The 26147-nt window shown below is 36.3% G+C and overlaps 1 protein-coding gene and 1 pseudogene across 2 annotated transcripts in view; one reads left to right on the forward strand and one right to left on the reverse strand.

Moving 5' to 3' along the window:
- Nucleotides 1-26147, forward strand: part of LOC121818204 (S-adenosylmethionine decarboxylase proenzyme-like) — a 144804-nt gene that overhangs the window by 50851 nt on the left and 67806 nt on the right. The gene's annotated exons all lie outside the window — the stretch shown is intronic.
- LOC101111431 (small ribosomal subunit protein eS6-like) lies at nt 838-3004 on the reverse strand (annotated as a pseudogene).

Genomic DNA, 26147 nt, shown 5'->3' on the forward strand with positions numbered 1-26147 from the left:
TTCTTCAGTTATTTGGCAGAATTCACCAATACCAATGAATCCATCTGGGCCTGGTGCTTTCTCTTTTGGAAACTTATTAAATATTGCCTCAATTTATTTAATAAATATAATCCTATTTATGTTTTTCTTCCTTCCTGTGTAAGTTTTTGTAGATTGTATTTCTCAAGAATTTGGTCCATTTCATCTAGATTATCAAATTTATTGCCATAAAATTTTTCTATTAATGCTTTATTATCCTTTTAATGGTAATGAGATCTGTAATGATGCCTCATCTTTCATTTCTGATATGAGTAATTTGTTTCCTCTTTCTCTCGTTTGAGTTGGCTCATCTAGAGTCTTAGCAAATTTATTGATCTTTTCAGGGAACCAGGTTTTGGTTTTGTTGATTTCTCTATTATTTTTGTTTTAAATTTTATGATTTCTGCTCTAGTTTTTATTGTTTTCTTCTGCTTACCACACACACACACACACACACACACGCATATATATATATATATATATATATATATATATATATATATATACACACTTAGCTCTAACTTTTCCTCTAATCATTGCTTTCACTGCATTGCACAAATTTTGATAAATTATACTTTAATTTTCATTTAGTTCAAGAAATTTAAAAAAAATTTGGGAGGAAATTTCCAATTTTATCCAGAGCGTTACTTAGAAGTATGCTGTTAAATCTCCAAACATTTTTGAATTTTTCAAATATCTTTCTGTTATTGAGTCCCAACTTAATTCCATGATTTTCTGAGAGCAGACATTACATGATTTTTATTCTTTTAAATTTTTTCATGATGTCTGATCTTATTTATTTGTTACTCTTACAACATCTCATTTTTGACTGGCCTCAGAAGTAGAAGCTCTCATAGAGGACAGCCTCTGTCTCTTGGCAATCTGTTCCTGCCATTTTTCTTTGGGTTCCTTCATTCTTTTGGCCAAAAGTTTAGCATATTCTGCAGCTTCTTCTTTGTTTTTCTTAGTACACTGTTTCTTCAGAGCAATAAGCCGCCATTTGTGTTGCAGAACTCGGGGAATCATGAGACGCTGAATCTTGGGTGCTTTAGTCATAGGTTTCTTCCTTTCAGTTCAGTCGCTCAGTCATGTCTGACTATTTGAGACCCCATGAATTGCAGCACACCAGGCCTCCCTGTCCACCAACAACTCTCAAAGTTCACTCAGACTCACATCCATCGAGTCAGTGATGCCATCCAGCCATCTCATCCTCTATCGTCCCCTTCTCCTCCTGCCCCCAATCCCTCCCAGCATCAGAGTCTTTTCCAATGAGTCAACTCTTTGCATGAGGTGGCCAAAGTACTGGAGTTTCAGTTTTAGCATTACTTCTTCCAAAGAACACCCAGGACTAATCTCCTTTAGAATGGACTGGTTGGATCTCCTTGCAGTCCAAGGGACTCTCAAGAGTCTTCTCCAGCACTACAGTATAAAAGCATCAGTTCTTCGGCATTCAGCTTGCTTCACAGTCCAACTCTCACATCCATACATGACTACTGGAAAAACCATAGCCTTGACTAGATGGACCTTAGTCGGCAAAGTAAAGTCTCTGCTTTTGAATATGCTATCTAGGTTGGTCATAACTTTTCTTTCAAGGAATAAGCGTCTTTTAATTTCATGGCTGCATTCACCATCTGCAGTGATTTTGGAGCCCAGGAAAATAAAATCTGACACTGTTTCCACTGTTTCCCCATCTATTTCCCATGAAGTGATGGGACCAGATGCCATGATCTTCATTTTCTGAAAGTTGAGCTTTAAGCCAACTTTTTCACTCTCCTCTTTCACTTGAATCAAGAGGCTTTTTAGTTCCTCTTCACTTTCTGCCATAAGGATGGTGTCATCTGCATATCTGAGGTTATTGATATTTCTCCTGGCAATCTTGATTACAGCTTGTGCTGCTTCCAGCCCAGCATTTCTCATGATGTACTCTGCATATAAGTTAAATAAGCAGGGTGACCATATACAGCCTTGACGTACTCCTTTTCCTATTTGGAACCAGTCTGTTGTTCCATGTCCAATTCAAACTGTTGCTTCCTGACCTGCATATAGGTTTCTCAAGAGGCAGGTCAGGTGATCTGGTATTCCCATCTCTTTCAGAATTTTCCAGTTTATTTTGATCCACACAGTCAAAGGCTTTGGCATAGTCAATAAAGTAGAAACAGATGTTTTTCTGGAACTGTCTTGCTTTTTCGATGATCTGGCAGATGTTTGCAATTTGATCTCTGCTCCTGCTGTCTTTTCTAAAACCAGCTTGAACATATGGAAGTTCATGGTTCATGTATTGCTGAAGCCTGGCTTGAAGAATTTTGAGCATTCCTTTACTAGCATGTGAGACGAATGCAATTGTGTGGTAGTTTGAGCATTGTTTGGCATTGCCTTTCTTTGGGATTGGAATGAAAATGGACCTTTTCCAGTCCTGTGGCCACTGCTGAGTTTTCCAAATTTGCTGGCATATTGAGTGCAGCACTTTCACAGCATCATCTTTCAGGATTTGAAATAGCTCAACTGGCTTACTGTCTTTGTTTAGGGGCTTTTGCACAACATACTGGCAGAAATCATCTTTAGAGAGATTGAAAAATTTGTGGATTTTGCTAGCTCTTTTGGGACCCAGGCAATGAGTCACTGTGGTATTAGTGAGTCCAGGAATATCCTTCTCCCCTTTTTTCACGATGACCAAATTGAGAAGACTCATATTGGCATCCACAATGCGACCCTGTACAGATTTGTGCTTTCTCTCTCCAGTCCTCCTTTTTCTGTAACAGGAATGCCCCTTACTTAGTAGCAGGTGAGCTTGGCCATGGGTCAAGACACCCTGCTTCATGGGGAAACCCTGCTTATCATTCCCGCCACTGATTTGGACCACATAACCCTTCCATTCTTCACCCAGAGCGTCAGCAGCAACTTCTGAGGCCATACACTTCTCGTAGAAGGTACGAAGTTTTCATTCATCATCCACTTCAATGAGCTCCTGGCAGCCAGTGGCCAGGAAAGATGTTCAGCTTCATTCTGAAGTGGCTGACAGCCTCCGAAGTGCCATGAAAAAGAGCTCTTTTAAATTTGTTAATATCTGTTTCATGATCTCAAACGTGGTCTATATTAATGAATGTTCCATGTGAGCTTCAGAAGAATGTGTAATTTGCTATATTTGGGTGCAGTAGTTTATAGGTATTATATATGGTTGATTGATGGTGCTGTTGAGTTTAAGTCCTTGTTGATTTCATTGGTGCTTGAACTATAGTTTTTGGATAAAAGGATGTTAAAGGCTCTAAATACTATTGAATACTTCTCTTTATCTTTGCACTTATATAATTTTTTTTGCCTAATGTGTTTTGATGCTGTGATGTTAGGTACATACACTTTAAAAATTATGTCCTCTTGGGGAACTAACCTTTTATCATTACATAACTCCTTGCTCTGAATTCAACTCCACCTGAAATTATTATAGCTACTTCAGCTTTCTTTTGATTAGTGTAAATTTAGCATAGCTTTCTCTTTTATTTTGTATGTACCTGTACACTATTGTTTCCTATAGACAACCCATTGGGTCTTGCTTTTTGATTTACTCTGACAGTCTCTTTTAATTGGTGTATTTAAAACCATTGACATTTAAAGTTGTTACTGATATATCTTGATTGATACCTACTATATTTGTTATGGTTTTCTATTTATTACCCCTTTTCTTTGTTCATATTTTTGTTTATGTTTTTTTTTTGTTTTTCTGTCTTTCTCTTTCAATTGACCATTTTATATGATTTTGTTTTCTGACTTATCTAAGTTCAATTATATTTTTAAACATTTTTACAGTTGCCTTAGTGTTTGCAATGTATATATACATCCAAAATTAATTTAAGTCCACTTTCAAATGACATTATACCATATCACTGGTTAGTGCTAGTATCTCATGATAACAAAATAGTCGTAATCTCTCTATTCTTTTATATCTTTGCTGTTATCAATTTCACTTATATACTAGCTATATATATTCTATATATTTTGCTATTATTATTTTCAGAAAACTGTTATCTCTTAGATCAATTTTGAGTAATAAAAATAAAAGTTTATATTTTACTTCTACTCATTCCCTCTCCAATACTCTTCCTTTCTTTATATAGACTCAAGCTTCTGACTCCATCATTTTCCTTCTCTCTGAAGAAATTTTCTTAACATTTCTTGTAACAAATTCACCAATTTTTTTTGCCTGAAAGTCTTTAATTATCTTTCACTTTTGAAGGATAATTTCATGAGATAAAAATTCTAAGTTAGCATGCTTTCTCCCTCTGAAGGTTTTAAATACTCTCTTCTTGCTTGTATATTTTCTAAGAAGTTGGATATAATTCTTTTATTCACTCCTCTATAGGTAAACTGTTTTTTTTTTTCTTTTGTCTCTTCTAAAGATTTTTTCCTTTTCTTAGATTTTATGCAATTTGAATATGATATGGCTAGGTGAAGCGTTGTTTGTTTGGGAATTTATCCTAATCGGTGTTCTCTGAGATTTCTGGATCTGTGGTTTAATGTTTGACATTAATATTTGACTATTCTCAGTCATTATTTCTTCAGAATATGTGTATTCCCATTACACATATGTTACACCTTTGTAATTGTCCAGTGGTTCTTGGATATTATTTTTCATCTTTGTTTTTCTTTGTTTTTCAGGTTTTGGAAGTATCTATTGACATATACTCAAGCTCAGAGGTTCTTTCCTCAGTCTACTAATGAGGCCATCAAAGGCATTGTTCATTTCTGTTACAATGTTTTTGATCTCTTGCCTTTGTTTTTGAATCTTTGTTAGCATTTTCATTTCTCCATGTTATTCATCTATTCTTGCATGTTGCCTACTTTTTCCTTTAGAACCCTTAGCAAATTAAACATAGTTGTTTTAAATTCTCAGTATGATAATTCTAATAACTTTGCCATGTCTTAAGTCTGGTTCTGATGCTTGCTCTGTCTCTTTAAACATCTTTTGTTTTGTTTTTTTTTTACCTGTTAGTGTATCTTGTATTTTTTTGGTTGAAAGTTAGACATGATGTACTGGGTGAAGGGAACTCTGGCAAATAGGTCTTTAGTGATTTAGTGACACAACTTAGGGGAAAAGGAGGCATTCATATTGCTATGATTAGGCCTTAGCTTTGGTGAGCCTGTGACCTTGGGCTGTGACCTTTATAGGTAATTCTTAGTGTTTTTCTCCACCTTTAGTGGGACAGAATAGCTCATGGTTTCTGGAAATTCTCATCCCCACCTGGAAGACAGAGCATGCTGGAGAAAGCTATTTCACTTCCCCAAGTAGTTTAGGGGTGTCCCTGGTGGCTCAGACAATAAAGGATCTGCCTACAATGTGGGAGACCTGGGTTTGATCCTTGGGTTTGGAAGAGCCCCTGGAGAAGGGAATGACAATCCACTTCAGTATTCTTGTCTGGAGAATTCCATGGACAAAGGAGCCTGGTGGGCTACAGTCCAAGGGGTTGCAAAGAGTTGAACAGGACTGAATGACTAACACACACACACACACACACACACACACAAATAGTTTAGAGTCTGGTCAAAACTCCAATAGGTAAGATGTTAGTAAATATTTTTTTTCTTGAGTTCAGTCTTGGCAGGAAAGGTATAACAAACCCAGACAGTGTGATGAAAAGCAGAAACATTACTCTGCCGACAAAGGTCCATATAGCCAAGACTATGGTCTTCCAAGTGGTCATGTACAATAGTAAGAGATAGATGGTAAGGAAGGCAGAACACCAAAGATTTGATACCGTAGAACTGTGGTGCTGAAGAAGACTCTTGAAAGTCCCCTGGACAGCAAGAAGATCAAACCAGTCAATGTCAAGGGAAATAAACTGAGTAATCATTGGAAGGACTGATGCCAAAGCTCCAGTATTTTGGTCATCTAATGCAAACATCCAACTCATTGGAAAAGTCCCTGATGCTGGGAAAGATTGAGGGTAGATGGAGAAGACAATGTCAGAGGATGAGATGGCTGGATGGCGTCACTGATGATGACATGAACTTGGGCAAACTTTGGCAGATGGTGAGAGACAGGGAGGCGTGGCATTCTGCAGTCCATGGGGTTGCAAAGAGTCAGACTCAAATGAGTGATTGAACAACAGCAAGAGCTAAATGCTGTGGTCTGTTTTAAAAAGGTTCTTTTTTCCCTTCCCCTGATTGAAGCATAAATTTTTTTTCTTTGATATTCACTATAAGAACCCAGTAGGGCTCCTGTTGGTAAAACTCACAAAAATGTGAGGAGCTCTGTATTACTAGACCCTCTCCCCCAGAGTTTTAAACTTTTATGCATATCCACAATGACTCTCCAGCAATTCAGTTATAGTCTAGATTTTTCTACTCCATTATTGGTTCCCAGGAAGGTTTCTGCTCATAATGAAGGTGATATTTTTGAAAAGCTTTGATTCTCTTTATCCAGTTGTTCATCTTTCAATATTTGGGGGCAGCAGTTTGCCCTGTGACCTTGCTTTTATGATGGATCTAAGAAGACTTGTTGAGTTTTCAGTTTGTTCAGATTTTTATTTTTGTGAAGATACAGCAATGACTTCCAAGATATTTACATTCCAGACTAGAAATCAGAAGTCCTTATGGGTTTGAGTTTTTATATCTTAGTGAAATAATAGAATGTAGAGCATGTCTGATGCAATTTTCAAACATTCAAGTATCTTTCATGTCAATTATAAATAAAATGATATATAACTCAGTTTGTGATCTGGGTACCTTGTGGTCATATTCCTTTTAATTCTGTCCTTGAATGAAGTAATTTTCTACATTCTAAAATGCAAATAGTTGATAAAGTTGGGTTTTTTTAATCTTGCAGTTAATTATAATGCATTTGCTTATTCTCTGAAAAAGACAACATCCAGCACTAAATCAAAGATATTTTATGTCACCAATTTGCTTCTGCTTTGTTAGAGTGGTCATGAAAAGTCAAAGTGAAAGTTTTAAGTCACTCAGTCATGCATGACTTTTTGTTACTCCATGGACTATAAACCACTAGGCTCCTCTGTCCATGGAATTCTCCAGGTAAGAATACTGGAGTGGGTAGCCATTCCCTTCTCCGAGGCGTCCTCCAACTCAGGGATTGAACCCAAGTCTCCTGCACTGCAGGAAGATTCTTTACCATCTGAGCCACCAGGGGAGCTCTACACAGCCTTGCAAAATGGTAAAACTCCATGCAAATTACAAATTTGTGTAAATTGAAAATAATTCTACCTCTGACAAGTACACTAAACCATGATTTTCAGTGATGCATTAAAGAATGTTTATATATGATATGAATGGAATGCCTGAATAACTTGTATACAGTTATAATGAGAAAAAATAGTTTCGGTGTGTAAAATAACCTCTTTCATCAGAGAGGACATATATTTCTCCTTAATAAGATACAAAGATACACCAAAAATTAGTGGGAGATTCAGTTTGAATTGAATCAACTTAGAATAGTTATAGATTCAGCTTAAGGATTTATTTGGTATGTTATTTCCTGGCCTCAGGCAGGCTGGAGGGAGGATAAAAGGAGAGACAAGAAATGGAGAGGAGGGAACTCTCTGGCATTCCAGTGGTTAGAACTCTGAGCTTTCACTGCTGAGTGCCTGGGTTCAGTCTCTGATTGGGGTACTAAGATCCCATAAGTCACATAGCATGGCTAAAAAAAGAAAAGAAAAAAAATAGGAAGAAAGCTGATATCAGTTGATAATTTTAGTATTCCTATTACACAATCCCTGACAAACTCTTTAAATCTATTGCTTATCACTAAATCACTACCTGCTTTAAGACTGCTTTAAACTAACTGTGAATCTCATTAATTTCTTAACTGTGAATCTCACTAATTTCTTAAACTGTTAGTACCAGTCCTTTCCAATTTTTTTTAATTAGCTTGCATACCTGGAAAATATGGTATGGTAGATGCTAATTACCTATAAGGAAGATGGCTTAATTGCATAGAAGTGTAGAAGATAAAAATATAAAACAATATTTTTCAAGATGGTGTATTGTGAAAGTTAGGTATATATTAACTATGAAGTAATCTTCATATGAAGTATGGGAATTCAGTTGTTTGTGTTCCCAAGCAGAGCTCCACTGAATACTCTCTAGCTTTGTGTCTGATAGTCACATACCACAACACAACATTAACTAGGTGCCACTTAATAAAATATATTTCTTTACAAGATTTTTTCATTATTGAAGATGTTTTAGTTTTGAATGGATAGAGACTGTACCTTCCAGCTGGATTCATCTGGAAAAAAAGTTCTCTAAAAATAATGCTTCTTTTAAGGTCATTAGTTGGAACTTAGTTCTGCCAATATGCATATAACTTTATTGAACATTTTAATGTATATAATAACATGCAAGTAACATTTGTTGTGTATTAAGAAAACATGGTGAGGAAAAAATAAGAAAGTAAGAATTATCCATTCAGATCAGTTCAGTCGCTCAGTCCTGTCCAGCTCTTGGCAACCCCATGGACTGCAGCATGCCAGGCTTCCCTGTCTAGCAACAACTCCCTGAGTTTGCACAAACTCTTGTCCATTGAGTCGGTAATGCCATCCAACCATCTCATCCTCCGTTGGCCCCTACCATTCTTCAGTCTTACCCAGCATCTGGGTCTTTTCCAATGAGTCAGTTCTTCCCATCAGGTGACCAAAGTATTGGAGCTTCAGCTTCAGCAACAGTCTTTCTGATGAATATCCAGGACTGATGTCCTTCAGGATTGACTGGTTGGATCTCCTTTCAGTCCAAGGAACTCTCAAGAGTCTTCTTCAACACCACAGTTCAAAAGCATCAATTCCATGGCTCTCAGCCTTTTTTAGCATCCAACTCTCACATCCATGCATGACTACTGGAAAAAAACAGAGCTTTGACAAGATGGACCTCTGTTGGCAATGTAATGTCTCTGGTTTTTAATATGCTGTCTAGGTTGGTCATAGCTTTTCTTCCAAGGAGCAAGCGTCTTTTAATTTCATGGCTGCAGTCATCATCCACAGAGATTTTGGAGCCCAAGAAAATAAAATCTCTCACTGTTTCTACTGTTTCCCCATCCATTTACCATGAAGTAATGGGACCAGATGCCATGATCTTTGTTTTTTGAATGTTGAATTTTAAGCCAGCTTTTTCACTCTCCTCTTTTACTTTAATCAAGACAATCTTTAGTTCCTCTTCACTTTCTGCCATAAAGGGTGGTATCATCTGCGTATCTGATGTTATTGATTTTTCTCCTGGTAATCTTGATTCCATATTGTGCTTCATAGAGCCTGGCATTTTGCATGATGTACTCTACACATCAGTTAAATAAGCAGAGTGACAATAGACAGCCTTGACATACTCCTTTCCCAGTTTGGAGCCAGTCTATTGTTCCATGTCCGGTTCTAACTGTTGCTTCTTGACCTGCATACAGATTTCTCAGGAGGCAGGTAAGGTGGTCTGGTATTCCCATCTCTTGAAGAATTTTCCACAGTTTATTGTGATACACACTGTCAAAGGCTTCTGCTAAGTTGCTTCAGTCGTGTCCAACTCTGTGCAACCCCATAGACGGCAGCCCACCAGGCTCCCCTGTCCTTGGGATTCTCCAGGCAAGAACACTGGAGTGGGTGTCAAAGGCTTAGGCATAGTCAATAAAGCAGAAGTAGATGTTTTTCTGGAACTGTCTTGCTTTATCTATGATCCAGCAGATCATAAAGTGTCATCCATAATCCCTATTATTCCACTAACCAGAGGCAACTTTTCTCATATTGGCATACTAGGAGATACTGTGGTTGGGTTCCAGTTCAGTCAGTTCAGTTTAGTCACTCAGTCATGTCTGACTCTTTGTGACCCCATGGACTGCAGCATGCCAGGCCTCCCTGTCTATCACCAACTCCCAGAATTTACTCAAACTCATGTCCATTGAATCAGTGATGCCATCTAACCATCTCATCCTCTGTTGCCCCCTTCTCCTCCAGCCTTCAATCTTTTCCAGCATCAGGGTCTTTTCCAATGAGTCAGTTCTTCACATCAGGTTTTGCCAAAGTATTGGAGTTTCAGCTTCAGCATCAGTTCTTCCAATGAATTTCCCTTAGGACTGACTGGTTGGATCTCCTTGCAGTCGAAGGGACTCTCAAGCATCTTCTCCAATGCCACAGTTCAAAAGCATCAATTCTTTGGTGCTCAACTTTCTTTATGGTCCAACTCTCACATTCACACACGACTACTGAAAAGACCATAGCTTTGACTTAGACGGACCTTTGTTGGCAAATAATGTCTTTACTTTTTAATATGCTGTTTAGTTTGGTCATAACTTTTCTTCTAAGGAGCAAGCATCTTTTAATTTCATGACTGCAGTCACCATCTGCAGTGATTTTGGAGCAAAAAAAATCAAAGTCTGTCACTGTTTCCACTGTAAACCATTGCAAAAAACCAGATATCATGATAAAGTGAATTATTCAACTTTTTTGATTTCTCAGTGTAGTTATATTTATTCTGTTCTGTCTTTGATTTCTCAGTGTAGTTATATCTATACTATTCTGTAGCCTATTACAGAGAAGGCAATGGCACCCCACTCCAGTACTCTTGCCTGGAAAATCTCATGGATGGAGGAGCCTGGTAGGCTGCAGTCCATGGGGTTGCTAAGAGTCGGACATGACTGAGTGACTTCCCTTTCACTTTTCACTTTCATGCACTGGAGAAGGAAATGGCAACCCACTCCAGTGTTATTGCCTGGAGAATCCCAGGGATGGGGGGAACCTGGTGAGCTGCTGCTGTCTGTGGGGTTGCACAGAGTTGGACCTGACTGAAGTGACTTAGCAGTAGCAGCTGTAGTCTATTAAGTGCACAGTAGCATTATTGCTTAAAAACTAGAGCCTTCAGTAATTCATAGTAGTAGCATCAAAGATCACTGATCACAGATCATGATAACAAATATAATAATAATGAAAAAGTTTGAAACATTTAAGTGTTATCAAAATGTGACACAGACATGAAGTAAATAAATGCTGTTGGAAAAATGGCACCAATAGAATTGCTTGATGCAGAATTGTCACTAAACTTTAATTTCTAAAACATAAGAAAGTGGTATCTGTGAAGCACAATAAAGTACGATAAAATGACGTATGCCTGTATATGCTTATAGATAATTTTACCTGCCTAAACATGTCCAGTTATGTCTTTTTCCTTTTACAACATGTACAGTTTTCAGAATTCCAGCATTTATTGCAGTTTATTGGTAAACTGTGTGATTTGATTCTAACAGTAACTGAATAGAGAATTAAAGCATTTTGGGGAGAGGTCTTTATTAAATATCTCTGGCATTAGGTTCTAAGTTCCCTCATGTCAATACTTTTCATAAAATGAATCAAGTCTAATTAACAAATTTATTTTTAATGTCTTTTGCTCATTCACTGGCTCAGTCAACACATTTTTCTAGCATAAATTATATACAAAATACAGTGATTGGCATAAAGGGTAGTCAGAGATGTTTTTAACAACATATTTCTTTCTATTTAGCTTTGTTTCAAAGTTGCAGATATCAAAGGGGAGAAATTTTTTCAGTGAAGCACTATTGAAGATACACAGATGCTAATAAGTTCTTTTAAGATTCTGGGCTGTTACGTTTACACTAGTGAATATTCTATGTCAAGAGGTTAATTTAGAAAATAGAGAAATTGAGTCACTAAAAGGTGAACTCAATAATTCTGGGATAAGTCATGAAGCCAAGTATTTGTTCTTGATAGTGGATGCATGCAGGTCTCCAGGCACTAGTTCAAGCCCACCATAGCACATGATGAGCTAGAGGCCTTATAGAACAAGTTGGAAGAAGTGTATCAATTATTTTAAAAAAGATTGATCCTGTCACCTGACTACCTTCCTAAGTCATCTTTAATCCAAAGGCAGAGCTATTCCTATTTATCCTTTTATTTCTCACCTTCTCACTTGTAATATAGTTTTAATGGGAGTTTCCTTTATGCCACTGACTGCATTCTTACTTCTAAATCATTGTACAGTGACGGAGAAGGTTATGACTTTCACAGGTTGGTTATAATAACAAATGGAAGACATGAGGGAGATAATACTTATTTTTAAAATTAGATTTGTTTGTATCTGTCTTCTCAATAGAATACTATAGAAAATAATCAACGTCTACAAAGACCTCGAGAGTCAGGCAAACTGAAAGACAATAGAGAAGTGTTAAAAATAAGGGTGGTTAAGCAGAGTGAAAAATAATTACTATATATTTCTCATATAATACCCAGCATTCAGTAAAATAAGTTTTGAATATATGAACTAAAGCAAAACTAAACTTTGCAGAGATGTAATATTTTGTACAATTTTCTGTTGTTAAAGACAAAGAAAAAGTGTTTTTAAGATCTCTACACAAAGTACAAATCTGTTTTGCATTTAATGAATCCCTAGCATTTAATAAGCATTAACTTTTTTTCAGCATAGAACTTGAATTTCCTCTATGAGGATAGTAACATTTCTGAATGAGAAAAAAAAATTTTGCTTCAAGGGATACCACAATTAGATATATTTTTGTGCTGTATTTGTAGGCATTAAGTGGCTGTGTAACCTTCCTGAGAATGGGGAAAATATTTCTTTATTATGTAATTGTAAAAGGGAAAGGACATGCTCTGATACAGGTGCTTGAAGGTACAGATTTTGACATTTAGATCAAAATTATGTACTTTTGTTGTTGTCTAGTTGCTAAGTCGTGTCTGACTATTTTGCGATCCCATGGACACCTGCGAGGTTCCTCAGTCCATGAGATTGCCCAGGCAAGAATACTGGAGCTGGTTGCTATTTTCTTCTCCAGGGAATCTTCCCCACCCAGGGATTAAACCCATGTTTCCTGAATTGGCAGGCGGATTGTTTACCACTGAGCCAAAAGGGAAGGTCATATGTACTTTTTACCATATAAGTATTTTTATGGGAAGCTAAGCACAATTCAGTGTTTTGTTCCTTCCTTTATAAATATTTCTTTTATAGGATGAATTTATAGGAGTGATATTTTCAGTATAAGCGTCCAGCACGCTCTAATTATTCTTCAAGTGAGGATATAAACAATATCTGTATTGGCAAGAAAAACAGAAGAATTATGCAAAAAAAGGTCTTAATGACCCAGATAACCATCAGTCACTGAGAGCCAGAGAACCTGGAGTCTAAAATCAAGTGAACCTTAGGAAGCGTTACTAAGAACAAAGCTAGTGGAGGTGATGGAATTCCAACTGAACTATTTCAAATCCTAAAAGATGATGCTGTTAAAGTGCTGTACTCAATATGTCAGCAAATTTGGAAAACTCAGCAGTGGCCACAGGACTGGAAAAGGTCATTTTTCATTCCAATCCCAAAGAAGGGCAATGCCAAAGAATGTTCAGCCTGTTGTACAATTGCTGTCATTTCACATGCTAGCAAGCTTATGCCTGTGGAAGTACTTTGTATGATATAAAGTGCTGTATGTAAAATACTGATTATATTCCAATGTTTGTTTTATTTTGGGATACATTTTCATATTTTTATTTGCCTAATGCTTGATAATTTTATGATAATAAATTATTCTTGTTTTCATTCATTTTCGTTTCCTCTCCCTATGAATGTCTTTCTTCTTGCTTTTTTGAAAATCTTTCTGAAGGGATCAGCAGTCACAACAAAATGGTAGATCAAGTTAGGTAAAAAGGAGGGATTTGTCTGGATGTATTTGAGTTAATGGATTTTAGTACAATTTTTAATAGACACCAGTCACTTCAAGAGAGGGGTTGTTGTGTGTCTTTATTCTAACTAACTGATGTTTGTGAGTGTGTGTATCTTTTAAAATTATTTTATTGAAGTAATATACATGCATTCAACTTTCATGTATAGATCAATGAATTTACATATGTATATGGTTGTATAATATCAAAGATAAAAATACAGAACATTTCCTACATCCCCAAGAGTTCCATTGTGCCACTTCCCAATGTATCCCCTCCAGAAATAATTTATATTCTTACTTCTATAATGCCAGATAGTTTGCTTGTCCTTAATTTCATATAAATGGAATTGTACAGTTTATGTTTTCTTGTGCCTGGCTTTTTTTATTCAAAAGTATGTATGTGAGATTGATCCATGTTGTTGCATGTGTTAGAAGTTTGTACTTTTTTGCTTGTACATGCCAAAATTCATTTATTTATGATATGAATAGAGGAACTATAATGGTATAAAAAATAAACATACTGTGAGTATTATCATACATGTCTTCGTGGTCATATGCCTTCATTTTCTTGGATATACACCAAAGAGTAGAACTGCTAACTTATATGATAGGCATATACTTGGTTTTAATAGGTAATACAAGAGTTGTCCAAAGAGGTCAAATCATGTTATACTTCCATCAGTAATATATGACAGTTTCAGTTGCTTCACATATTGAACAACATATTGATTTTTCAGACTTATATAACTTCTCCATTCAGAAAGGTGTGTATTTGTGTCTTAAAATCTATTTTTTCTATAGTAAAATAGTTACACAAGCTATCTTATCATCAGGTTATTTCTTTTCCCACCTTTTTACATTCCATCATTCATTGTCCTTGTGCTTTAGCTTTCTCTTATAAATACCATATTGCACAATTTTTTAAAATCCAGAGTTAAACAATCTTTGCCTTTGAAATTGTGAATTTATTATTTGTTTATTAAAATTATTAATATAATAGATGTTTATGTTATATATAGTTATTCATATAAAGACAAGTTTGGCCTTGGAGTACAAAATGAAGCAGGACAAAGGCTAACAGAGTTTGCCAAGAGAATACACTGGTTATTGCAAACACCCTTTCCCAACAACACAAGAGATGAATCTTCACATGGACATCACATGGATATCACCAGATGGTCAAAGCCAAAATCAGACTGATTATATTCTTAGCAGCTGAAGATGGAGAAGTTGTACACAGTCAGCAAAAACAAGACTGGGAGCTGACTGTAGCTCAGTCAGTCTGTAACTCCTTATTGCAAAATTCAAATTTTTGAATTACAGTCAGGACTGTAACTCCTTATTGCAAAATTCAAATTTAAATTGAAGAAAATAGGGGAAACCACTAGACCATTCAGGTATGACATTAATCAAATCTCTTACAGTGGAAGTGACAAATAGATTCAAAATTAGATCTAATAGACAGAGTTCCTGAAGAACTGTGGATGGAGGTTCATGACATTGTACAGGAGGTATTGATCAAGACCATCTCCAAGAAAAAGATTGAAAAAGGCAAATGGTTATCGAAGGAGGCCTTACAAATAGCTGAGAAAAGAAGAGAAACAAAAGGCAAATGAGAAAAGGAAAAATATACCAATCTGAATGGAGAGTTCCAAAGAATAGCAAGGAGAGGTAAGAAAGCCTTCTTCAGTGATCAATGCAAAGAAATAGAGGGAAACAATAGAATGGGAAAGACTAGAGATCTCTTCAAGAAAATTAGAGATACCAAGGGAACGTTTCATGCAAAGATGGAAACAATAAATAACAGAAACGTTATGGACCTAACAGAATCAGAAGATATTAAGAAGAGGTGGGGAGAAGACACAAAAGAACAATACAAAAAATATCTTCATTACCCAGATAACCATGATGGTGTGATTACTAACTTAGAGTCAGACATCCTAGAATGTGAAGTCAAGTGGGCCTTGGGAAGCATCACTACGAACAAAGCTAGTGGAGGTAATGGAATTCTAGTTGAGATTTTACAAATCTTAAAAGTGCTGCACTCAGTATGCCAGCAAATTTGGAAAACTCAGCAGTGGCCACAGGACTGGAAAAAGTCAGTTTTCATTCCAATCCCCCAAAAAGGCAATGTTAAAGAATGTTCATACCACCCTACAATCAGTCTCATCTTGGACATTAGCAAAGTTATGCTCAAAACTGTCAACGCTAGGCTTCAGCCGTACATTAACTGAGAACTTCCAGATGTTCAAGCTGGTTTTAGAAAAGGCAGAGGAACCAGAGATCAAATGGCCAACATCCGTTCGATCATAGAAAAGAGAGTTCCAGGAAAACATCTAATTCTACTTTACTGACTATGCCAAATCCTTTGACTGTGTAGATTACAACAAACTGTGGAAAATTCTTAAAGAGATGGGACTACCAGACCACCTGACCTGCCGTATGAAAAATCTGTATGCAGGTCAAGAAACAACCAGTAGAACTGGACATGGAACAATGGGAAAGGAGTTCCCAAGTTGGGAAAGGAGTATGTCAAGGCTGTCTATTGTAACCCTTCATATTTAACTTACATGCCTAGTACATCATATGAAATGCCAGGATGGATGAAGCACAAACTGGATTCAAGACTGCTGGGAGAAATATCAATAACCTCAGATATGCAGATGACACCACCCTCATTGCAGAAAACAATGGAGGAACTAAAGATCTTCTGATTAAAATAAAAGAGGAGAGTGAAAAATTGACTTAAAATTCAACTTTCAAAAATCTAAGATCATGGCATCTGCTCCCAAAACTTCATGGCAGATAGATTGAGAAACAGTGGAAACAGTGACAGACTTTATTTCCTTGGGCTCCAAAATTTCTGCAGATGGTGACTACAGCCATGAAATTAAGACACTTTCTCCTTGGAAGAAAAGCTATGACCAACCTAGACAGCATATTGAAAAGCAGAGACATTAGTTTGCTGACTAGTGAAAGCTATCGTTTTTTCCAGTAGTCATGCATGGATGTGAGAGTTGGGACCTTAAGAAGGCTGAGAGCCAAGGAATTGATGCTTTTGAACTGTGGTGTTGGAAAAGACTCTTGAGAGTCCCTTGGACTGTAAGGAGATCCAACCAGTCAATCCTGAAGGAAATCAGTCCTGAATATTCATTGGAAGGACTGATGCTAAAGCTGAAGCTCCAATACTTTGTCCACCTGATGGGAAGAACTGACTCACTGGAAAAGACCCTGATGCTGGGAGAGACTGAAGGTAGGAGGGGTAGGGGACGACAGAGGATGAGATGGTTGATGGCATCACTGACTCAATGGACGTAAGTTTGTACAAACTCAAGGAGGGACAGGGAAGCCTGGCGTGTGGCAATCCATAGGGTCACAAATGGTTGGACAGGACTGAGTAACTGAACTGATATAATTATTTCAATGCTTTTTCTAGTTTTTTTTTTTCTGTTAAAAAATACGCTAAATATTCAAATAAGTAAAATTTTAAGTCTTTATTTATATAAATTTATTTATTTTAATTGAAGGTTAATTGCTTTACAATAATGTATTGGTTTTGCCATACATCAACATGAATCTGCCACAGGTATACACGTGTTCCCTATCTTGAACCCCCCTCCCTCCTCCCTCCCCATACCATCCCTCTGGGTCGTCCCAGTGCACCAGCCCCAAGCATCCAGTATCATGCACCAAACCTGTACTGGCAATTCGTTTCATATATGATATTATACATGTTTCAATGCCATTCTCCCAAATCATCCCACCCTCTCCCTCTCCCACAGAGTCCAAGTCTCTTAAATATGTTTTTCCTATACCTTTTCCTCTCCACTCCTTTGAAATACATATAGTCTATTCTTTTTGTAATTTTTCTGGAAATTTAACCCTAAACAGTTAATTCTATAGTCTAAATCTGAACCATTATATCCTTTTCCAAACAATTTGGAACTTCAAACCTATTAGCTTCAGTCAACCTCTCCTTATTTTACCTGCTCCTTTCTTTCAGTATTTTATTTTTTTGTACTTTTGATAACTCCCCAAATTTGACATCATGATTTTATACAGATATGTATTTATTTTATACTGAAAATATTCAGCTGAACCCACACATCCTTCTTGTCTTTACCATTCCTTATTTTCCTTTAGACCATCTTTCTGTATCATTCTCTATTCTCCCAAAGTTCATTTGGAGTTCATTCAGTGAAGGCATGAAAAGGAAGAACTTGTAATTTCTCCGTCTCCTACCCATGACTCTTCTCCTTGGTCAAACGTGGAGATTACGTGTAATTCCATAACTAATTCTCCTATATGACATCCTTGTGTAAATCCTTCTGATAGGGGCCCAGAAATTGCTATTTTTTTTCCTGAGTGAAGTCCAAAGATATATCTTCAAATAAGAATAACTACTGTATTGTTGTCATTTGCTATTGCCAGTGAGAGATGATAAGCAAATCTAAGGAGTTGTTCTATCTTGTTTGTCTGTTACCTCACTCTAAAGCTCTGGAGTGATGTTTTGCCAAAATCTTTTACACTGACAATGAATTCTTAGTAGCAAGGCTTACTTCCTTATCTCACATTAGCAGGCTCATTTAGGAAAACCAGGAACTGTGGAAAATTTCTGCATAATACTACAGCTCTCCCTGTAGCAGTTATTATGTTTATCTTCAGAGGGAAGAGGCAACCTTCACTGTTATCTATTTGTTCCACTCTCTTTCAAGTGACAATATCTTTTTTTTTTTGTTTTCTGTTCAGCAGTGGGTTCTGTTACTTGAATCTGATGTTATGTGTCATCATGGCTGAATAATACCGCCAGGGATATTGTATCAGATGAGGACAATACCATCTTTTAAAGAGCAATAAATACGTAAACAATGACCTCATAGGCCTTGAATGTTTAACACCAGAAGACAAAATCGTATGAAACACTTAATAACCTCTTGGTTGTTCCTTTACCAGTTAATTTGCCTTGAGAACCTCAAGGTGTCAGTTAGCTTAACTTAGCAGGTTCATTGTAGATTGGCAATAAATTAATAAAATAAAACAAAACATGATTATTCACACTAACTTCTCTTCTTAGGAGAGCCGGTGAACACTTTCTAGTTTTAAACCATAAGAAAAAGTTTGAAATAAACTGGTTGCTGCTGCTTGAAAGATCATTTGATGCACAGAAGTTTAACAAGTTCTAATACATGGTAATGCAGAACATTTTGTAGCATTTAAAAAATTCAAAAAATGTTTTCTTTGTTTTAGGCTCAGTCATATTTTCAAGGAAATAAATACATTATATCTTGGGAAGATGGCAGAAACTATAGTTAATTTTTTGTTCCCATTTCTTTCTTTTTCCTTTTATTTATCTATCATTCAAATCATATACATAATAGGTAGAGGCTAGAAAGTTCTGTTCCTTGTTGATAAGTACAGGAAAATAATGGATACTTAATTACTAGGCTGTTTAGACACATACAGAATGCTCCATGGTTGGTGAAGTATATTTGTAATGCCAATTTGTCATGAGTAAGTAGCTTTTTGACAATATATCCCAGAGGCATTAGTGATCACAGAGGATACTGAGCATATTAGTCTTTTATTATGAAAATAAGCTATACCATATGATTTTAATGTTATTGCAGATGTTTTTCCTAGTGTTGATAATCTTTCCTAGTTTTTCCCTTGCCTGCTATAAGAATTCAATTTTTGAAAATTATGGTGAAGAAATTAGTGAAGGACTTAGTGGGTATAGCAGAGATTGCTATTGATTGTTATGGACAGATTGTGTTCCCCTATGATTCATGTGTTGAAACCTAAACCCCCATTATGACTGTGTTTGAAGATAGGGTCTTTAGGAGATAATGAAGGTTGAATGAGGTGATTAAGGTGGGACCCAAAATTCAATAGGCTTACTGTATTTATAAGAAGAGGAAGATAGGCCAGAACTCTTTCACTCTTTCCTATGCAAGGGCAGAGCAAGAAGGTAGCAGTCTGAAAGTCAGGATAGAAAGAGCTCTCACCAGAAACTGAGCATGCTTGCACCCTAATCTCAGAATTTCAGCCTCCACAACTGTTAGAAAACAAATCCGTTGTTTAAGCCACCTAGTTTATGCTATTTTTATGGCAGTCTGAGCTAATACATTTATTATCATAAAATGTAATTAGCTACATGCTGTAGTTTGTTGTAATTATTTTAGACTACAGAATTTTTGTTAAAATATCACAATAATATAGACATAAATGTTGAAAATAGGAACCTCTGGGTTTGTCTCAAAGTTGGTACCCAGGTAGTTCAGTCTTTTATATCATGGGCAGCTATAGTTTTACTCAGCATTTTGATTTTCAGGATAATGCCCTGAAAATCCTAGAATGTCTTTATTGTAAAACAAAGGTACAATTATAGTAATTAGACTACACTTACTAAGACAGCAGAATAGATACTGAAAAAAATATTATCTAAGAATTTAATCAAGAAGGGGTCTGTTATTATCTCTGTGCCAAACCCTAAGAACATGAAATAGCTCTACTGCATGAGGATTTTATGTTTTACTACAAATTTATTATGAAAATAATTAATATTACATAAATTCACATTTAACAAACATTATAAATTATTGATTTTTTAAAAATTCAATATTTGTATATACAGTCATTCCCTTAGTATCTGCAGGGGATTAGCCCCAGGAGCCACCACAGATACTGAAATCTGAAGGTGCTCAAGACCCATAGTCAGCCCTCTGTGTCCTTGAGTTTTGGATCAAGGTCCTCCACTGACCATGGGTGGAAATTTTAGTCTGTGATTGGTTGAATCTGTGGATGTGAAACCCACAAATACAGACGGCTAATTATGGGTATTTATTGAAAAAAAAATCAAGTTTAAGTGGGTAATCACAGTTCAAACTCATGTTGTTCAAGGGTCAAATGTACTAAGGAAAGGTCACCACAATAAATAGTTAACATCCATCTCCATATCTATCTATCTATCTATTTATCTATGTATCTATCTACCATCATCTCCAGATAGATGAGAACTTTTAAGACCTACTGTCTTAACAACTTTTAATCATGCAATATGGTATTATTAAATATATATGTCACTGTATACATTACATTCCAATGACTTTTTTGATAACTGGTACTTTGTACTTTTTGACTCCCTTCACCCGTTTTGCACACCTATCACCCTCCACCTCTGGCATGAACCAATATGTACTCTATATTCTATGAATTGGTTTTGTTTTTGTATCCCACACATAAGTGAAGTCATGCGATATTTGTCATTCTCTGACTGACTTATTTCATTTAGCATAATGTCCTCAAGGTTCATCATTATTGTCACAAATGGCAAGATTTTATTCCTTTCATGGCTGAATAATATCATCCATTGATATACATGTGGATTATTCTGTATCTTGTTTATTGTTAATAATACTGCAGAGAACATAGAAGTGCATATATCTGTTTGAATGAGTGTTTTCATTTTCTTTGGATAAAGTGAAATTGCTGCATCATATGGTGGTTCTATTTTTAATTTTTGTGGGGCCTCCACACTATTTTCCATAATGGCTCTACCAATTTATATTCCAACAAAAATGTGTAAGGATATCTTTTTCTTCAAATCTTCTTCAACATTTGTTATTCTTGTCTTGTTGATTATAGCCACTTGAACAGACGCAGTTTGGATACACATTTCTCTTTTGATTAGTGATGTGCATCTTTTAATGTACATATACATCTGTATATCTTTTTTGGAAAAATATTTACTGAAGTTCTCTAATAATTTTTAAAAATTCATTTATTTTAATTGGAGGCTAATTACAATACTGTGGTGGTTTTTGCCATACAACAACATGAAACAGCCATGGGTATTTAATTGAATTGTTTTATTTTTATTGATTTGTATGAGTTATTTGTACATTTGGCTATTAAACCCATATCATATGTATGATATGCAATTTTGTCCCATTCAGTTGGGTGACTTTTAAATTTACTAATATCTTTTTTGCTGCATAGGAGCTATTTCATTTGGTGCAGTCGCATTTGTTATTTCTGCTTTTGTCCCTTTTCTTTTGATGTGACATCAAAAAAATCATTGATAAAAAAGTAAAATAAAGCAAAAATAAAAATTAAAAAAAAAGAAAAAAATACACACACAAAAGTAATGTCAAGGATATTAATGCGTAAAATTTCTTCTAGAAGTTATGGCTTCTGGTCTTACATTCAAGTCTTTAATCCATTTTGAGTTAGTTTTTGTGTATAATGTAAGATAATAGTCTATTTTCAGATGGTGTGATCACTCACCTAGAGCCAGACATCCTGGAATATGAAGTCAAGTGGACCTTAGAAAGCATTACTACAAACAAAGCTAGTGGAGGTGATAGAATATCAGTTGAGCTATTTCAAATCCTGAAACATGATGCTGTGAAAGTGCTGCACTCAGTTTGCCAGCAAATTTGGAAAACTCAGCAGTGGCTACAGGACTGGAAAAGTTCAGTTTTCATTCCAATCCCAAAAAAAGGCAATGCCAAAGAATGCTCAAACTATTGCACGATTGCACTCATCTCACACGCTAGTAAAGTAATGGTCAAATTTCTCCAAGCCAGGCTTCAGCAATACGTGAACTGTGAACGTAGAGATGTTCAAGATGGTTTTAGAAAATGCAGAGGAACCAGAGATCAAATTGCCAACATCCACTGGATCATCAAAAAAGCAAGAGAGTTCCAGAAAAACAGCTGTTTCTGCATTATTGATTATGCCAAAGCCTTTGACTGTGTGGATCACAATAAACTGGAAAATTCTGAGAGAGGTGGGAGTACCAGACCACCTGACCTGCCTCTTGAGAAACCTATATGCAGGTCAGAAAGCAACAGTTAGAACTGGGCGTGGAACAACAGACTCGTTTCAAATAGCAAAAGGAGTACCTCAAGGCTGTATATTGTCACCCTGCTTATTTAAGTTATATGCAGAGTACATCATGAGAAACGCTGGACTGGAAGAAGCACAAGCTGGAATCAAGATTGCTGGGAGAAATATCAGTCACCTCAGATATGCAGATGACACCACCCTTATGGCAGAAAGTAAAGAGGAACTAAAAAGCCTCTTGATGAAAGTGAGAGAAGAGAGCGAAAAAGTTGGCTTAAAGCTCAACATTCAGAAACCGAAGATCATGGCATCTGGTCCCATCACTTCATGGGAAATAGATGGGGAAACAGTGGAAACAGTGTCAGACTTTATTTGTTGGGGCTCCAAAATCACTGCAGATGGTGAGTGCAGCCATGAAATTAAAAGACACTTACTCCTTGGAAGAAAAGTTATGACCAACCTAGAGAGCATATTGAAAAGCGGAGACATTAGTCCGTCTACTCAAGGCTATGGTTTTTCCTGTGGTCATGTATGGATGTGAGAGTTGGACTGTGAAGCAAGCTGAGTGCCAAAGAATTGATGCTTTTGAACTGTGGTGTTGGAGAAGATGCTTGAGAGTCCCTTGAACTGCAAGAAGATCCAACCAGTCCATTCTGAGGGAGATCAGCCCTGGGATTTCTTTGGAAGGAATGATGCTAAAGCTGAAACTCCAGTACTTTGGCCACGTCATGTAAAGAGTTTACTCATTGGAAAAGACTCTGATGCTGGGAGGGAGTGAGGGCAGGAGGAGAGAGAGATGACAGAGGATGAGATGGCTGCATGGCATCACGGACTCGATGGACGTGAGTCTGAGTGAACTCCAGGAGTTGGTGATGGACAGGGAGGCCTGGCGTGCTGCGATTCATGGGGTTGCAAAGTGTCGGACATGACTGAGTGACTGAACTGAACTGATCCAGTTTTCTCAACATATTTTATTGAAGATACTATACTTTTCCCACTGTATATTTTTGTCTGTTTTGTTGGAAATTAAATCACCATAATGCATGGGTGTTTCTGCACTCTATTTGATTCCATTGTTCTGTATGTCTGTTTTTATGCCAATACCATAGTACTTGGATTACTATAGCTTTGTAGTTATGTTTGAAATCAGGGAAAATGATGCCTGTAACTTTGTTCTGTCTCAAGATTGCTTTGTATTGCTTCTTTGTGTGTGGTTCCATATAAATTTTAGAACTGTTTGTTCTATTTCTGTTACAAATGCCTTTGGAATTTTTATAGTGATTGCCTTGAACCTCTAGTCTGCTTTAGGTATTATAATTATTTAAACAATATTAATTCTTCCAATCCATGAGCACTAAATTTTTTCCAATTATTTGTGTTTTCCTCAATTTACTCCATTAATTTCTTATAGTTTTCATTGTACAGGATTTTCATGTACTTGGTTAAACTTGTTCTAGGTATTTTATCATTTTTGATGCAGTTATAAATAGGATTTTTAGAAAATTTCTCTTTTTGATTGTTATTAGTTTATAGAAACTCAACAGATATTTTGCATGTTGATTCGGTATCCTGTAGCTTTACTGAATTTACTTATTAGGTCAGTTTTTTGATTGACTCATTTGGACTTCATATATACATAATGATACTATTGTCTATAAATAGTGACAGTTTTACTTCTTCCTTTCTAATTTGAATGTCTTTTATTTTTTGCCTAATTGCTGTAGCTAAGATTTCTAATACTTTGTTGAATAAAAATGGTGAGAGTAAACACCATTGTCTTGTTTTGTATCTTAAAGGAAATGCTTTCAGCTTTTCATGGTTGAGTATGATGTTTGTTGTGGGCTTGTCTTGTGTGTTAGTCACTCAGTCATGTCCAACTCTTTGCAATCCCATGGACTGTAGCCTACCAGGTTCATCTGTCCTTGTAATTCTCTAGGCAAGGATACTGGAGTGAGTTGTCATTTCCTTCTCCAGGGCTTGTCTTATTATGGCCTTTATTATGTTTAACTACATTTCATCTTCACGCACTTTGTTGAGAGTTTTTATCATAGATAAATGTTGCATGTGTGGGTGCTAAGGTGCTTCAGTTATGTCTGACTCTTTTTAACCCCATGGACTGTAGCCACCAGGCTCCTCTATCCATGGGATTCTCTATGCAAGAATACTGGAGTGGGTTGCCATGCCCTTATCCAGGTGATCTTCCTGACCCAGAGATTGAACCCACATCTCTTATGTCTCCTGCATTGGCAGACAAGGTCTTTACCACTAGCACTATCTGGGAAGCCCATAAGTGAAGTGAAGTGAAGTGAAGTGAAGTCGCTCAGCCATGTCTGACTCTTCGTGACCCCATGGACTGTAGCCTACCAGGCTTCTCCATCCATCAGATTTTCCAGGTAAGGGTACTGAAGTGGGTTGCCATTTCCTTCTCTGGGAATCCCATAGATAGATGTTAAAGTTTGTTAGATGCTTTTTGTGCATATATTGAATTGATCATATTATTTTTATCCTTCATTTTTTTAATGCTATATATCACATTGTTTGATTTGTGAATGTTGAAACATTCTTGCCTCCTTGGGATAAAATTCTAATTGATCATAGTGTATGATTTATTAATTTATTGTTGTATATTTTTGACTGGGATTCCCAGGTGGTACTAGTGGTAAAGAACCTACCTGCCAGTGCAGGAGATTCAGGATATGAAGGTTAAATCCCTGGGTCAGGAAAATCACAAGGAGGGGGCATAGCAACACACTCCAGTATTCTGGCCTATAGAATCCCATGAACAGAGGAGCCTGGTGGGCTACAGTCCATGGGGTCACACAGAGTTGGACACAGCTGAGTGATTTAGCATGTACTTTTGGCTAGTATTTCATTGAGGATTTTTGCATCTCTGTTCATTAAGGATATTGACTTGTAATTTTTTTTCGTTTATTGTGTCCCCATCAGGTTTTGGTATTAAGGTAAAGCTGGCCATATCTCCTCTTTTACTTTTGAAAAAGATTGAGAAGAATTGTTATTGTTATTATTCTTATGACTCCTTTCATTTGTGTGTTATTAGTTGTAACCTTTCTTCTTTCATTCTGATTTTATTTATGAGTTCTCTGCCTTTGTTTCCTGATGAGTTCTATCTAAAATTTTGTCACTTTTGTCTTTTCAAAGAATCAGCTCTTGATTTCATTGATTTCTTTTTTCTATTCGTTTCTAGTTTTTATTTATTTCTGCCCTTATCTTTGTTATTCCCTTCCTTCTACTAATTTTGGGCTTTGTTCTTCATTTTCTATGTCTTTGAAGTATAAAATTAGGCTTTTTATTTGCAATTTTTTCTTGTATTTTTGAGGTAGGCATCCATTTCTATGCACTTCCGTTTTAGCCCTGCTTTTGCTGCATCTCATACATTTTGCCAGGTTGTATTTAATTTTCATTTGTTTCCAGGTATCTTTTGATTTCTCTTGATTTCTTCATTGATTGTTCCACTCTGTTATTTGGTTGGAGTTTTATACATTTACATTAAATATATAGGAAATTTGCTTTAAAAATAGGGTCTTTTTTTGGGCAAAGTAATAGGTTAAAAATGAAAATTATAGGGGTAATAAAGGACTTAAAATTTAAAAATATTAAAAAA

The sequence above is a fragment of the Ovis aries genome, chromosome X (genome assembly GCF_016772045.2).
Source record: "Ovis aries strain OAR_USU_Benz2616 breed Rambouillet chromosome X, ARS-UI_Ramb_v3.0, whole genome shotgun sequence".
Taxonomy (NCBI): domain Eukaryota; kingdom Metazoa; phylum Chordata; class Mammalia; order Artiodactyla; family Bovidae; genus Ovis; species Ovis aries.